Source organism: Schistocerca piceifrons, chromosome 3 (assembly GCF_021461385.2).
Source record: "Schistocerca piceifrons isolate TAMUIC-IGC-003096 chromosome 3, iqSchPice1.1, whole genome shotgun sequence".
NCBI classification, from domain to species: Eukaryota; Metazoa; Arthropoda; class Insecta; order Orthoptera; family Acrididae; genus Schistocerca; species Schistocerca piceifrons.
The window spans coordinates 288922594-288936165 of record NC_060140.1 but is presented as its reverse complement, the minus strand read 5'-3'; the positions used below and the strand labels follow the sequence as shown (position 1 = coordinate 288936165).

Sequence of the window (13572 nt, the reverse complement as noted above, 5' to 3'; positions counted from 1 at the left end):
GTAGTCTATATTTTTCAGTTTTGGTTTGTTAATTGTACACCATAGCTCTCTTAGAAAAAGATTTATGTTTCAGAAGAAAATTTTGTTACCAGTAAAGTTATGTTTGGTGTGGCAAATGGATTGAAAAATTAGAAAATACCATTGAGAAGGCTCTGAGTTATAGCTTCATTAATATCCTTGTGCAGCAGAGGTTGATTCTTGATCTCTGTATTGGGAATGTTATCCAGCTGATGTAATGTCACTGAAAACATCAAGACATTTGACAGGTCTCAAGATAAGTTGCAAAATTCACACAATAAAAATGATACAATTACATATGAAGCCGTTGGGTCTCTGTATTGGGAATGTTATCCAGCTGATGTAATGTCACTGAAAACATCAAGACATTTGACAGGTCTCAAGATAAGTTACAAAATTCACACAATAAAAATGATACAATTAGATATGAAGCCGTTGGGTCCTAAATTTATGAAACTTGTTTCCTCTAGATGGAGAGAGACTTCTAGAACAATGGTCAGCTGTAAAAAAGTACTTTCTTCAGATCATATCCCAGAGAGAGAGACATTTAGAACAATGGTCAGCTGTTAAACTTCTAAAAAACAACACTACCAAAGCAGTAACTATGCCTGCTTGTGCAAGTGCTCACCCATCTTCAAGATTCACTGGTTTCTTCAGAAGAGACAGGCTTTAATGCATCTAATCTCTAATGGAGTCACAAACTTCGTCAAACGTTCATGAATTTATTTGGTGTTCATGCTTCCACATTGAGTCTGGAAGTGTATTGTGACAAGTATTACTTCCTATTGAAAAATTTAGTTAAATGATAAATAGAATGACATCCACTTAATTGTAATAGTGATTTATTCAATCCACGACCAATTTTGTGATCTTAAAATCCCATCTCAGGTGTTTAACAAATTTTTTAAAGTAAACTTTCATTTGTTTGAAATGATCTGGATGGCAGGTGGTTTGGATAACAAAAATTTTGCATAATTGGAAGTTCCCCCTGTTTTCACCTGTGAAACCACCCGAATTGCATCAGCACCACAACATGTGATCGTAAAATGTGTGTAGGGTATGTAGAATGTTATTGATATGGTTGTGAATAGGCCTGCATGTTTTTGACTAAAAAAATTGTGTTGACATGTTAAAAAGGTGCCAAAGTATGATTGAAAACTCAAAAGTTTTTAAATGCTGAATAACAAAGCTCATTTATTTTGCATTCTTACAGAAAAAATCCGCCTTATTTTGCAGCAGGAAAAAATAGAATTTTGAATAAAAAATAAACTACTCTACAAAATTATGAAACAAATCTAGAGATTACTCAAAGGAATGAAAAGTTTGTCAAGAGGAACTTTAAAGTAAAAAAAACAAAAAAATTTTAACTTATGAATGTAGGAGTTCTGGGACACTTCATTAGAATTTATTTTTTGGTAAAAAAGGCTGTAATGGTTTTTTGTTTTTGGCTTGAGAAACTTTTGTTGCAGCAATATATCTCCAATGCTGGAAACAAACTATTTCAGGATAAATCTTCTCCTCCTGTTCGCTGATGTACCAGGGGGGTTTGCATCGCTTCGTAACCGACTGTGTGAGGAATTTTTTTCTCTGATCCGTCATTAGAGACATATTCTTCTGATGCTTTCTGATTGGTCAGAATTTGGATGATTTCTTCCTCAGTCAAATCAAAAAAGTTGTTTTCCATCCACTCTTCAACATCTTCGAAGTTCGCGTCTTCACAACCCAGTAGTTTCTCCAGTAAATTCACCAAAATTAAGTCATTTTCATCTGTTTCTGGCACGCCAGCTTGAGTTTCAGTGTTGCCTCCTCCTTCCCACCATTGATAAGTTGCCTTATGATCTAAGAGTTGTTCCTAAGACCTAACGAGAGAAATTGGAGGAATGAGATTCCAAGCCTCAGCAATCCAATGAATGACACTTAAAATATCTATTTTTTTAAGAGCTTGCACAAGGGCTTCTTCAGCATCAACTGCACCAATTAGTATTCCACCAGCTTGTGCCTGGGTTTTTCCATTGGTTGACGTAGAGATGTGACATTTGGTGGGAAAACACAACTTTAATATCCCCATCTTGTAGATCATCTGTGTGAGAAGGAGCATTGTCCACTAGGAGCAGCACTTTTCCTCTGCTTATTTTTCTACAGCAGGAACAAACTCTGCCTGGAACTACTCTTTGTAGGTGGCATCATTCATCCAGGCCTTAGACTGATCTGTGTACCGAAATGGCAGAGATTTATCAGCTGGTTACCATCTAAATGCTCTTGGTTCTTTGGATTTGCCAATTAAAGTAAGGTGCAGTTCATGATTGCCAGTAGCATTACTGTATGCGAGGACAGTAACTCTTTCTTTGCTTCTTTTATATATCCAGATGGCGTATTTTCTTGTTTAGAGGCAAGGTTTTTCGCCAGCAACATTTTGTAATTCAACCCAGTTTCATCACAGCTGTAAAGTTGATCACTATTATAACCTTCTTTGTCAGATGATTGTGTGCAGTTTCTTCTTAAAATCATTGATAGCAGATTCATCCCCTGATAATGATTTGCCACTGATGGCAATTTCATGAATGCCATGCCACTTCTTGAACTGATCCAGCCAGCCATCACTTCCTAAGAATTCTTGCTCCTTTCCTTCAATCAGCTCATAAAAAGTCATCGCTTTTTGGCAAAGTAGAGGACCTGAAACTGGCACACCTTTGGCTCTTATTTGTTCATGCCACAAAAATAAGGCCTCTTCTAACTGAGGATGTGCATGCTTTCTCATTGTTTTTCTGGATTTCACTGTGCTACCTGATGCTTGGATAGAATAAAATTTTTCAATTTCTGATTGATTTGTCTTCCAATCAGTAATCAAACTCCTACTGACATTCAAATCTGTAGGAACTTTTATGGGTGGCTCCCAACCATCAATTCTCTGCAATGCACGGAGTTTTTGTTCCAATGAGATCACATTCTGTGTTCGTTTTGCACCGGTAGTCAAGTTCTGCCTTCTTTTTACCGACACTCGACTGATTCTTTTTCTGTCTTTAGCCACTTTTATCTCTTGACATTTTAAAGCATGTAGCATGAGCACGAAACATTAAATCGAAAACACACAGACGCACAACTCGACAACACACGAGACGCATTAGACAAAGCTTTTGACTTTTGAAACCAGACTGTGGCAGCCATCGAATGAATACATTCAATACATCTGCCCCTGTCCTACCCAAGCCCTGGCACCAACATGACAGTACTTTGTACATTTAGTGTTAAATTGTTAAGTGTTGGCTTCAGCTGTTGTAAAGACAACAGGCAGAAAGTCTTTGGCACCACACTCTCATTGTCGGTTTCGACAGGGCTATGTCACACTGCATAGAGCAATACTATACATACTGTACCTCCAAGGAGTTCCAACAGATGGCAATAGCATGAAACCATGCAATATTAACAAGAAACACGCTATAACTTCAAACAACACACACACAAGTTGATGACACTCAGACTTTTGACACTCAACAGTGCGCAGATTAGCAGTAGACTACGGAAAAACACCACTGAATGTGTGGCCCCAGATGCAGACAAGTTGAAACTTGTCAAGCGTCAGTCTGGCTATAATCTGTTCCTCATAAGAATAAACCTAATTTAAACAAACACAAATGTGATGATTGGTCAGAAGCCATAGCACACATACACTGGTATTGTTACGCTCTTGGAAGTAGGTCCTACTTACGTATTAGATATCTTATTACTAAGTTACGTTAAATGAAACTTTAAGATACTCTAATGTATTAACAGACATCAACATTTTTCTCAATCACACTTTAGCTACATAGTTTTTATTTCAAAAATCATGTACAGTCATAGTCTCTGCAGCGTTGTGCACTGATTGTCGCGCTGCTAATGTGCAGTATGAAAATGGCTGAGGCTGCTTTCTATTCTGTAGTGAAACACGTGCATTGGACCTTGTTAAAAAGTGCCGAGAAATAAGCTGTTCTTGATGTTTTTCATAAATTTGTGGAGATAATTGGCTTTGAAGTTTTCCGTGCCTTTATATCCTTCAAGCTGTGGTCTTGTATTACTGCTAAGTCAATGTGTGCATAATGCACAGCACAAAACATACCCTTATTATCATACTTGACAGTACTTGAGACAGCTTGGCCGCAGTCCCACGTGAAATGGAAATCCAATGAGCTTCCATCAAACGCAGAAGAATACATAGTGCAATGTTTGTATCAGTTTATTCTTATGATGAACAGATTATAGCCAATAGCATAACTGTGTGATCATCAGACAGCGCCAGTGTCAGCCACCAAAAATCGGAAAAACTTGTTCAAAATAAAGGCAGATTTTGGATAAATGCGATTCAGATAAGTGGGAGTTTACTGTACTTGGTTATGTATAACAAACAGTTGGGCTAGTAAATGCAATTTTCTGAAAAATATAGTGTTCAACATTTAGAGAAAGTGAATATCTCAAGAAGCTAAGCACACAGGACAGGTGCTATATTTCCATGCAAACTAGAAAGCTCTATGAGTCTGCTTGTACATGTATTTTGGAAAAGTCTTATTTTAATAAACCTGTGTTGTGGCATCTTCAGTGCTTGTGCCCTGGGAAAAGGGAGAAAGAAGAATTGCACAAAAACATAGTGAAATTAGCTGCAGTTCTTCCAATTGAGTACTGTGAGTGTACAGTAATTAATAAACAGGAGCTATTGATGTGAGAAGAAGAGAAACAACGTAGTGACAAGAACCTACTGCATGTCTACTGGAGTCACTTTTATGAGAATACATATACCTCTGAAGAAAAGAAATGTGCTACTGTTATGAAAATTGTGAAGGCTGCACTTGCACTTTCACATGACAATGTAGATGTAGAAATGGGATTCTCATATAGGGGAACATCTTGAATGAAGATGCTGCAAATATGTATGAAAGAACATTAATGCTCATTTCACTGTGAGAAATGACATGGTGAATGTGTTTCACGGAAGGCTCACTTAGTAATTATCATTCGGCAACTTCTCCAATTGTGCAACGGTACCTAATGGTTACTGCAAGTGAAGTTTTTCTTCCTAACAGCCTTCTATACAAGCAAATCGCTTGTAACTTTGCCTGATATTACTTGTACCTTAGGCACCTGGCTATGCATGACTGTTTGAAAAGAACAGCTTAATGTAATCATAAGGTCAAGCCATGCACGAATGTTTTCATGCCTTGCAGACAATTCAGTGTGCAAGTAGTAATCTGTAGCTGTGATTCTGTACTTAAACAGTCTATGCATTGGCTATAATTGTGAATTAACAAATTACACAGAAATGCAAAATAAAAATTAACTGAATGATAACTAGTGTTCTATTCTAACATCTGTAATTGATGTAGATGGCAGAGAATCATGTTGAATAATGTTTGTTCAAAAAAATTTCAAATAAACGGGAAGGAGTCCTATAGTATTCACCCAATAAATTGTGGTCATCAAATCTGTCCTTGGAAATGTCTTACAATTTAAAAACTGGTTCCAAAATCTCTGTCTTACCATTATATAATCAATCTGAAACCTTCTGGTGAAAGAGTTCACATATACAGCCTTCTTTCATGATTATTTAACCATTTGTTAGTGATGATTGTATTATGCTCCATGTGGAATTCAGCCATGAGGCTTCCTCTTCCATTCCTTTCCCCCAGTCCATATTCACCTACAATGTTTCCTTCTCTTCCTTTTCCTACTGTCAAATTCCAGTCCCTCATCACAATTAAATTTTCATCTTCCTTAACTGTCCGAATGATTTCCTCATTTTAGATTTCTTAAATCTCTTCATCGTCTTCGAAGCTAGTTGTCATATAAACTTATACTACTGTGGTGGATGAGGGCTTTTTGTCTATCTTGGCTACGATAATGCATTCACTATGTTGTTCATAGTGGCAAACCTGCATTCCTATTTTCTTGTTCATTATTAAACCTACTCCTGCATTACTCCTATTTGATTTTGTATTTGCAACCCTGAATTCACCTGACCAGAAGTTCTGTTTCTCTTGCCATCAAACTTAACTCATTCCAACTATATCTAACTTCAACCTATTCATTTCCCTTTTTAAATATTCTAACCTACCTGCTTGATTACAGGATTTAAATTTCCAAGCTCTGATATGTAGAATGCCAGTTTTGTTTTTCCTGATGACAATTTCCTCCTGAGTGCTCCTCACCTGGAGATCTGAATCTGTTTAACCTCCAGAATATTTTACCCTGGAGGATGCCATCATCATTTAAACATACAGTAGAGATGCATGCCATCAAAAAAAGTTACTGCTGTAGTTTCCCCTGGGTTTCAGCCAATCACAATACCAGCACAGCAAGGCCGTGGATTGTTATAAGGCCAGATCAGCCAATCATCTAGACTGTTGCCCTGTGATAACTGAAATGGCGACTGCTCCTCTTCAAGAACAATATACTTGCCTGGCGTCTCAACAGACACCCTTCCCACGTGATTGCACCAGTGGTATGGCTATCGGTATCACTGAGGCACAGAAGCCACCCCACCAATGGTGAGGTCCATTGTTCATTGCGGGACTAAACTGATATGTTACAACTATATTTAAATAAAGAAATGTCATAAACATTTGGCCATCCTCAGTTCATTTACCTTAAATATAAGCAATAGTTGGTTCACAAATAATAAGCCACTATTCTTGCACAAGTGTGCTCATTATTAAATGACAACAGATTGTCGTTAAATGTTACTTACACAATTACTTACACCTTCTTGCCAGAAATGTCTTTTGGTTCTCTTTTCAAATGTGGTGTCTGCTAACACATGTGCTTTACCATTTTAAAATTATCACTGTTTTTATGGAGCATTGTCCGTCCTCCTAAGCAACCGTCCATCACCAAAATTCCCTGTACTATCATTAACCCACATGCAGTCCTTTGCTGACACACCTGGGTCACTTGGAGTGGCTGTGGGATGCCCTGAGCACTTGGGCCTTCTACCATTCAGTTGTACATCAATTTCACCTTACCTTGTAGCAATTGCAGGTAGCCAATTAGCCTGCCTACATACTCATAACATTACAATTGGCACACATAGCTCATGTCAGATACAAGTAGTTCTGTGAAGATTAGAAGAGAGTGGCTGAGGAAAAACTGAGAAAGCAAGAAGAACAGTAAAAAGAAAAATTGTTGTAAGCAAGTATGAACAGAAGTTTGAAAAACAAAAAGTAAATATTGAACATGGTGAACAGATAGTGAAGAAAATGAGAAAGGAAGACAAGAAGGAAAGATGGACTGTTGAAAGATAATACAGACAAGTGCTTAAAAGAAACAATTAAGGAAAAGAACTTGATGGGAACAAGAAGTGAAGAAAATTAAAAATGTAGGGAAAAAACGCAGAAAGCAGCTGACTAGCAAAAAAATAGTGTTGTAATATTTTACCAAAAAAGCAAAAATGAATTGAAACTTTATGACCTAATTTTGTAGAGAAAGATAGATGATTTGCTGAATTACATTTAAAAATTAAAAGTTGGAATAAAATTTGTATTACTCTGAAAATGGTATGGTACAGCTGCAATTTAATACTTTCTTTGTAGTTTTAGGTATATTTGTGCTGGATAGGAGCATGATAGTATTATCATAAAAAACTGAAATGATTTTCCTTACTATATGGTGTGCTGTAATTTTGTAGTAGTTTTATTTGTTGATTTGAATTTAAAAAATAAATGAGTGTGAGTTGGCTTGTTATAGGCCTGGGAAAAAAGGAGTGAGCTTTTGACCCTTCTTTCCTAATGAGAAATATGATTCAGTATTTAGTCTGCTTTTTTTATGTCGAAATCACTAAAGGTCAGTAAGTCAGTTATTCAAGTATTGTACTTGGTTTTCATCCTTTACTTCACTCCTTTACTAAATTGACTATTCCCTGATGCTTCAGAAAGTGTCTAGTCAACCAGTCCCTTCTTTAGTCAATTGTACCATAATTTTATTTTTTCCTCCAATTTGCTTCAGTACCTCTTCATTATGCACTCTACCCATCCAATGTTCGGCATTCTTTCGTAGCACCACATTTCAAAAGCTTCTATTCTCTTCTTGTCTGACCTGCTTACTGTCCATGTTGCACTTCAGTACAAGGCTTCACTTCAGCCAAGCATCTTCAGAAAAGACTTCATAACACTTAAATTTGTATACATCTTAACAAATTCCTCTTTTTCAGAAGTGGTTTTCTTCTTGTTGCAAGTATTCATTTTATTTCCTCTCTCTTTTGGCCACCATCAGTTATTTTGTGCCTCAAATATAAAATTTTATCTACAACTTTTATGTCTTGGTTGCTAATCTGATTCCCTAATCTGATTTAATTCAACTATATTCTATCACCCTTGTTTTATTTTTGTTAATTTTCATCTTATAACTAACCTTTCTATTCAACTGCTCTTCTAAGTTGTTTGCCATCTTTGATTTGAATTACAGTGTCATTGGCAAACTTCAAAGGTTTTTTTTTCCTTCTTTCTGAACTCTAATTCAGTGTCCAAATTTTTCCTTGGTTTCTTTTATTACTTGCTCTGTGTACACGTATAGGATTGGTATCAGGGGTAGGCTAAAATCCTGTCTACTTCTTTCTCGGCCACTGCTTCACTTTCACATCTTTCTACTCTTGCAACTGCAATCTGGTTTCTGTCCAAGTTGTAAATAACCTTTCAGTCCCTTTATTTTTCTTCTGCTGCTTTCAGAATTTCAAAGAGTGAATTCCAGCCAAAATAGTCAAAAGTTTTCTCTAAAGTTAAGGTTTACCTTTCTTCAATCTATCTCGTAAGATAAGTCATAGGGCAGTATGATCTCATGTATACCTGTATTTCTCCTTAACCCAAACTGATCTTTCCCAAGGCTAGCTTCTACTAGTTTTGCCATTCTTTCACAAATATTTTGTGTCAGAATTTTAAAACCTCCATTGGTTAAACTCATAGTGTGGTGATCCTGCTTTGCCAGTTTCAACTTTCTGTGAGTCTCACATTTTTGATATCTATCTTTCCTTTCACCTCATCTTTCAAAGCTACTCATTCCTCTTGTGTTGTATTCTTTTCCTCCAATTTATCAATGTCCCACTTCCTTAATTTCCCACTGTAGTAATTTATTCAGTATTAACCTGTGATTTACAATCAATAAATTATGATCAGTGTCCACATCTGCCCATGAAAACGACTTACAGTTTGAAACCTGATTTCAAAATATTTGTATTACCATTATATAAATCAATTTGAAAACTTCCAGTGTCCCTACATCCCTGTCCATGTTAACAACTTTCTTATATGATTCTGAAACAAAGTGTTAGTGATGATTAAATTATGCTTTGTGCAAAATTCTACCAGGAAGCTTCCCCTTTCATTCCTTTCCCCTTTTTCTATTACTTTCCTTCTCTTCCTTTTCCAGCTATTGAATTCCAGTTACTCGCCACATCTAAATCTTCATTTCATTTGACTATCTCAATAACTTCTTTTATGTCATCATACATTCTTATAAATTCTTTCAATTTTTCATCATCTGTGGAGCTAGTTGACATATAAGTTATTGTGGTGTGTGTTGGCTGTGTGTCTAGATTAGTTACAATAATGTTTTCACTATATTGTTAATAATAGCTTACCCACATTCACATTTTCTTATTCATTATTAGATGTGCTCATCCATTACCCCATTTTATTTTGCATTTATAACCGTGCACGTAAACCAGAAGTCCTGTTCATCCTGCCATTAAACTTCACTAATTCCAACTTTAACCTATCCATTTCTTTTTTTAAATTTTCTAACCTACCTGTGGATTAAGGGATGTAACATTCCATGACACTCCAATCTTTAGAATACTAGTTTTGTTTTTCTTGATGAGGATTCCTCCTGACAGTCCCTCAAAAATCAAAACCTTTCTGTTGTACATGATAGAACTTGAATTAAAAGAAGAGCGCTAATGGCAGGGCTATATTCTAAGAACTTTTCATCCTACTTTTCTTAACACACATTTCTGTGCAGAAAATGAGACTACTGATTTTTGCAGAGATCTACATAAATATTTACTCCATTCTCTCAATACAATTTGGAGCTAAAGAGAGAAGTTTAGTGCACAGCACCCAAAATCCTGATCACCAAATAAGCACACTACAAAGCCAGAATTTATGGTCCTGGATGTGCCTTGTCTATTCCGGGTGATGGATGTTTCACTGGCAGGCCTGGCCAGGCACATGGCGTTAGACATGAAGATCTGCTGTGTATGCCGACAGCCAAATGGCAGTCAATGTGTTAAATTCAGTGGTCACATTTTGACTCTTAAGTCATTGCTCTGATTTATCCAAATGTAGTACATAACTGTGCACCTTAATAACCTATAACAAACTCTCATTATGCATGTTCCTTACTTGGGTCTTCTATAATTTACATTTTGCTCAGTACATCTTTCTGACAGCCAGAGAACTCAACTCAAATTTCACTTATTCATTTGTGCATGCATATAATGACAGTATCACCAGTGTAGTACTGAAATTCATATGTTAATCTCTGACTACCACACACATAATGATGGATGTTTCACTGCCAGCCAAGCCCAGACAATAGTGTCAGGTGTGGGGCTCTGCTGTGGCCATTAGTGGCCTCATGGCATTCAACATGTTAAATATAAATACACTACTGGCCATTAAAATTGCTACACCATGAAGATGATGTGCTACAGACGCGAAATTTAACCGACAGGAAGAAGATGCTGTGATATGCAAATGATTAGCTTTTCAGAAAATTCACACTAGGTTGGTGCCGGTGGCGACACCTACAACATGTTGACATGAGAAAAGTTTCCAACCGATTTCTCATACACAAACAGCAGTTGACCGGCGTTGTCTGGTGAAATGTTGTTGTGATGCCTCATGTAAGGAGGAGAAATGCGTACCACCACGTTTCTGACTTTGATAAAGGTCGGATTGTAGCCTATCGCGATTGTGGTTTAACGTATCGGGACATTGCTGCTCTTGGTCAAGATCCAATGACTGTTAGCAGAATATGGAATCATTGGGTTCAGGAGGGTAATACGGGATGCTGTGCTGGATCCCAACAGCCTGGTATCACTAGCAGTCGAGGTGACAGGCATCTTATCTGCATGGCGGTAACGGATCGTGCAGCCATGTCTCGATCCCTGAGTCAGCAGATGGGGACGTTTGCAAGACAACAACCATCTGCACGAACAGTTCGATGACGTTTGCAGCAGCAAGGACCATCGGCTCGAAGACCATGGCTGCGGTTACCCCTGATGCTGCATCACAGACAGGAGCGCCTGCAATGGTGTACTCAATGACGATCCTGTGTGCACGAATGGCAAAACATCATTTTTTTTTCGGATGAATCCAGGTTCTGTTTACAGCATCATGATGGTCGCATCCACATTTGGCGACATCGCGGCGAACACACATTGGAAGCGACTATTCGTCATCGCCATACTGGCGTATCACCCGGCGTGATGGTATGGGGTGCCGCTGGTTACACGTCTCGGTCACCTCTTGTTTGCATTGACGGCACTTTGAACAGTGGATGTTGCATTTCATATGTGTCATGACCCGTGGCTCTACCCTTCATTCCATCCCTGCGAAACCCTACATTTCAGTAGGATAATGCACAACCGCATGTTGCAGGTCCTGTATGGGCCTTTCTAGATACAGAAAATGTTCAACTGCTGCCCTGGCCAGCAAATTCTCCAGATCTCTCACCATTTGAAAACGTCTGGTCAATGGTGGCCAAGCAACTGGCTCGTCACAATACGCCAGTAATACTCTTGATGAACTGTGGTATCGTGTTGAAGCTGCATGGGCAGCTGTACTTGTACACATCATCCAATCTCTGTTTGACTCAATGCCCAGGTGTATCAAGGCTGTTGTTATGGCCAGAAGTGGTTGTTCTGGGTACTGATTTCACAGGATCTGTGCACCCAAATTGCGTGAAAATGTAATCACATGTCAGTTCTAGTATAATATACTTGTCCAATGAATATCCTTTTATCATCTGCATTTCTTCTTGGTGTAGCACTTTTAATGGCCAGTAGTGTATCATGTAAATAGTAAGTGTGCTCGTCCATGCAATGTTGCAGTCAGGATGTATTTAGGCTGTGGGATCGAGTTGTGTAAGTTCTTTAACCACTTCAAAAATTGTGTTTTAGAAGGGTATGGCACCATGTCAATCAGTATTGAAGTAAAGGTAAAATGCAGAGTTATTCAAAAGGATCTAGATTTATTGAAACAGCGGCTCAAGAAGTTTTTCAAGCCATGTTCAGAAATGTTTTGCATGTGGACCATTAGTCAAATAGCACATGTCCAGTCGATTGTTCAGTACAACCCCCCACTCATCCTAAATTGTCCGCACCAATGGCAGTTGCAGATATCCTGATACACCCCCATAAGTCAGTGATGATGTGGGGAAGTGGAGGTGTGAAAAGAGTGCCTTTGATGTAACCCCACAGGTAAAAATCACACAGCAGCAGTTCCAGAAAACTTGGCGGCCACGTCAGTAACTGGATATTGATACACAACCAATCAATCATCACAGTTGCTAAGGATCCAAGAACTCAAGAACTTCCTTTTGAAAATTAAATTATCACTGTTGACTTGTAATTGCAGCATGAACTACACAAAATGCCTTCTCAATGGTCTGGCGGTAATGTTGCTGGATAGCACTGTAACAAAACAAACTTTCCAAAATATTGACTTGTATAGTATCATACCTGAATACAAACATTTTTATACAACCACTTGAAGGTATCTTGATCGTTTTGAATAAACATTGTACTTTATTGTTTTCAAGTGGTTGCTGCATTTCTCCACGGACATTGTATCTGCCCTTATATGCAAAATATGAGGGCTGTTCAGGAAGTAACAGACATTTTGGTCTGTTGAAGCAGTGATTGGAGCTGCAGCTGCCATCTTGATGTTATAATGTTCCCACCCTCAGTATGCATCCAGTGGTGGTAGCATGTGGTTTGTGTTTCAGCTACTTTGCTTTCTCCTATGTGCTGCAATAGAAAATCCCACAACCTTTGTGGTTCATTCTGTGATTAAGTTTCTGTTGCCGAAAAACTGCAAACCAATCGAAATTTATCACAACCTTTGTGCTGTGTACGGAAAGGGTATAATGAGTGAAAGCTGATTAAGCAGTGGTGCATTGATTTTAAAAATGGCTGTACCAAAGTACATGATTAGGATCACAGTGGTAGTCCTATCCTTGTGGCTGACAAACTGGTGATGAAAATCAATGAAAAAATTCATGATAATTGTTGTTCATGATTGCGAAACTTTTACAACATTCTCCCCAGATTTGATGGAGTTTGGTACATTAAATTGTGGTGGAGAAACTGCTGGGCAGTTCTCAAAAACCTAACACGAAGACCACAAAAAAGGGAGACCAATGGCAGAGCTGACCTTCCTTATAGATTTAGAGAAAAATGGCACTGTGCTGTAACAAGCTGAGACATGGGTGAACTATGTCAACTGTGAACAAGAAGGCAGTTGTTTTGGAATAGGGACACTCAAATTCTCCAAATAAACCAGGAAAGTGTTTGCTAATGCTGTCGAGGCTGTT

General features: G+C 38.0%; 1 protein-coding gene across 1 annotated transcript in view; it reads left to right on the top strand.

Moving 5' to 3' along the window:
* LOC124788594 (26S proteasome non-ATPase regulatory subunit 2-like) overlaps positions 1-13572 on the top strand; it is a 205575-nt gene that overhangs the window by 184841 nt on the left and 7162 nt on the right. The window lies entirely within an intron of this gene.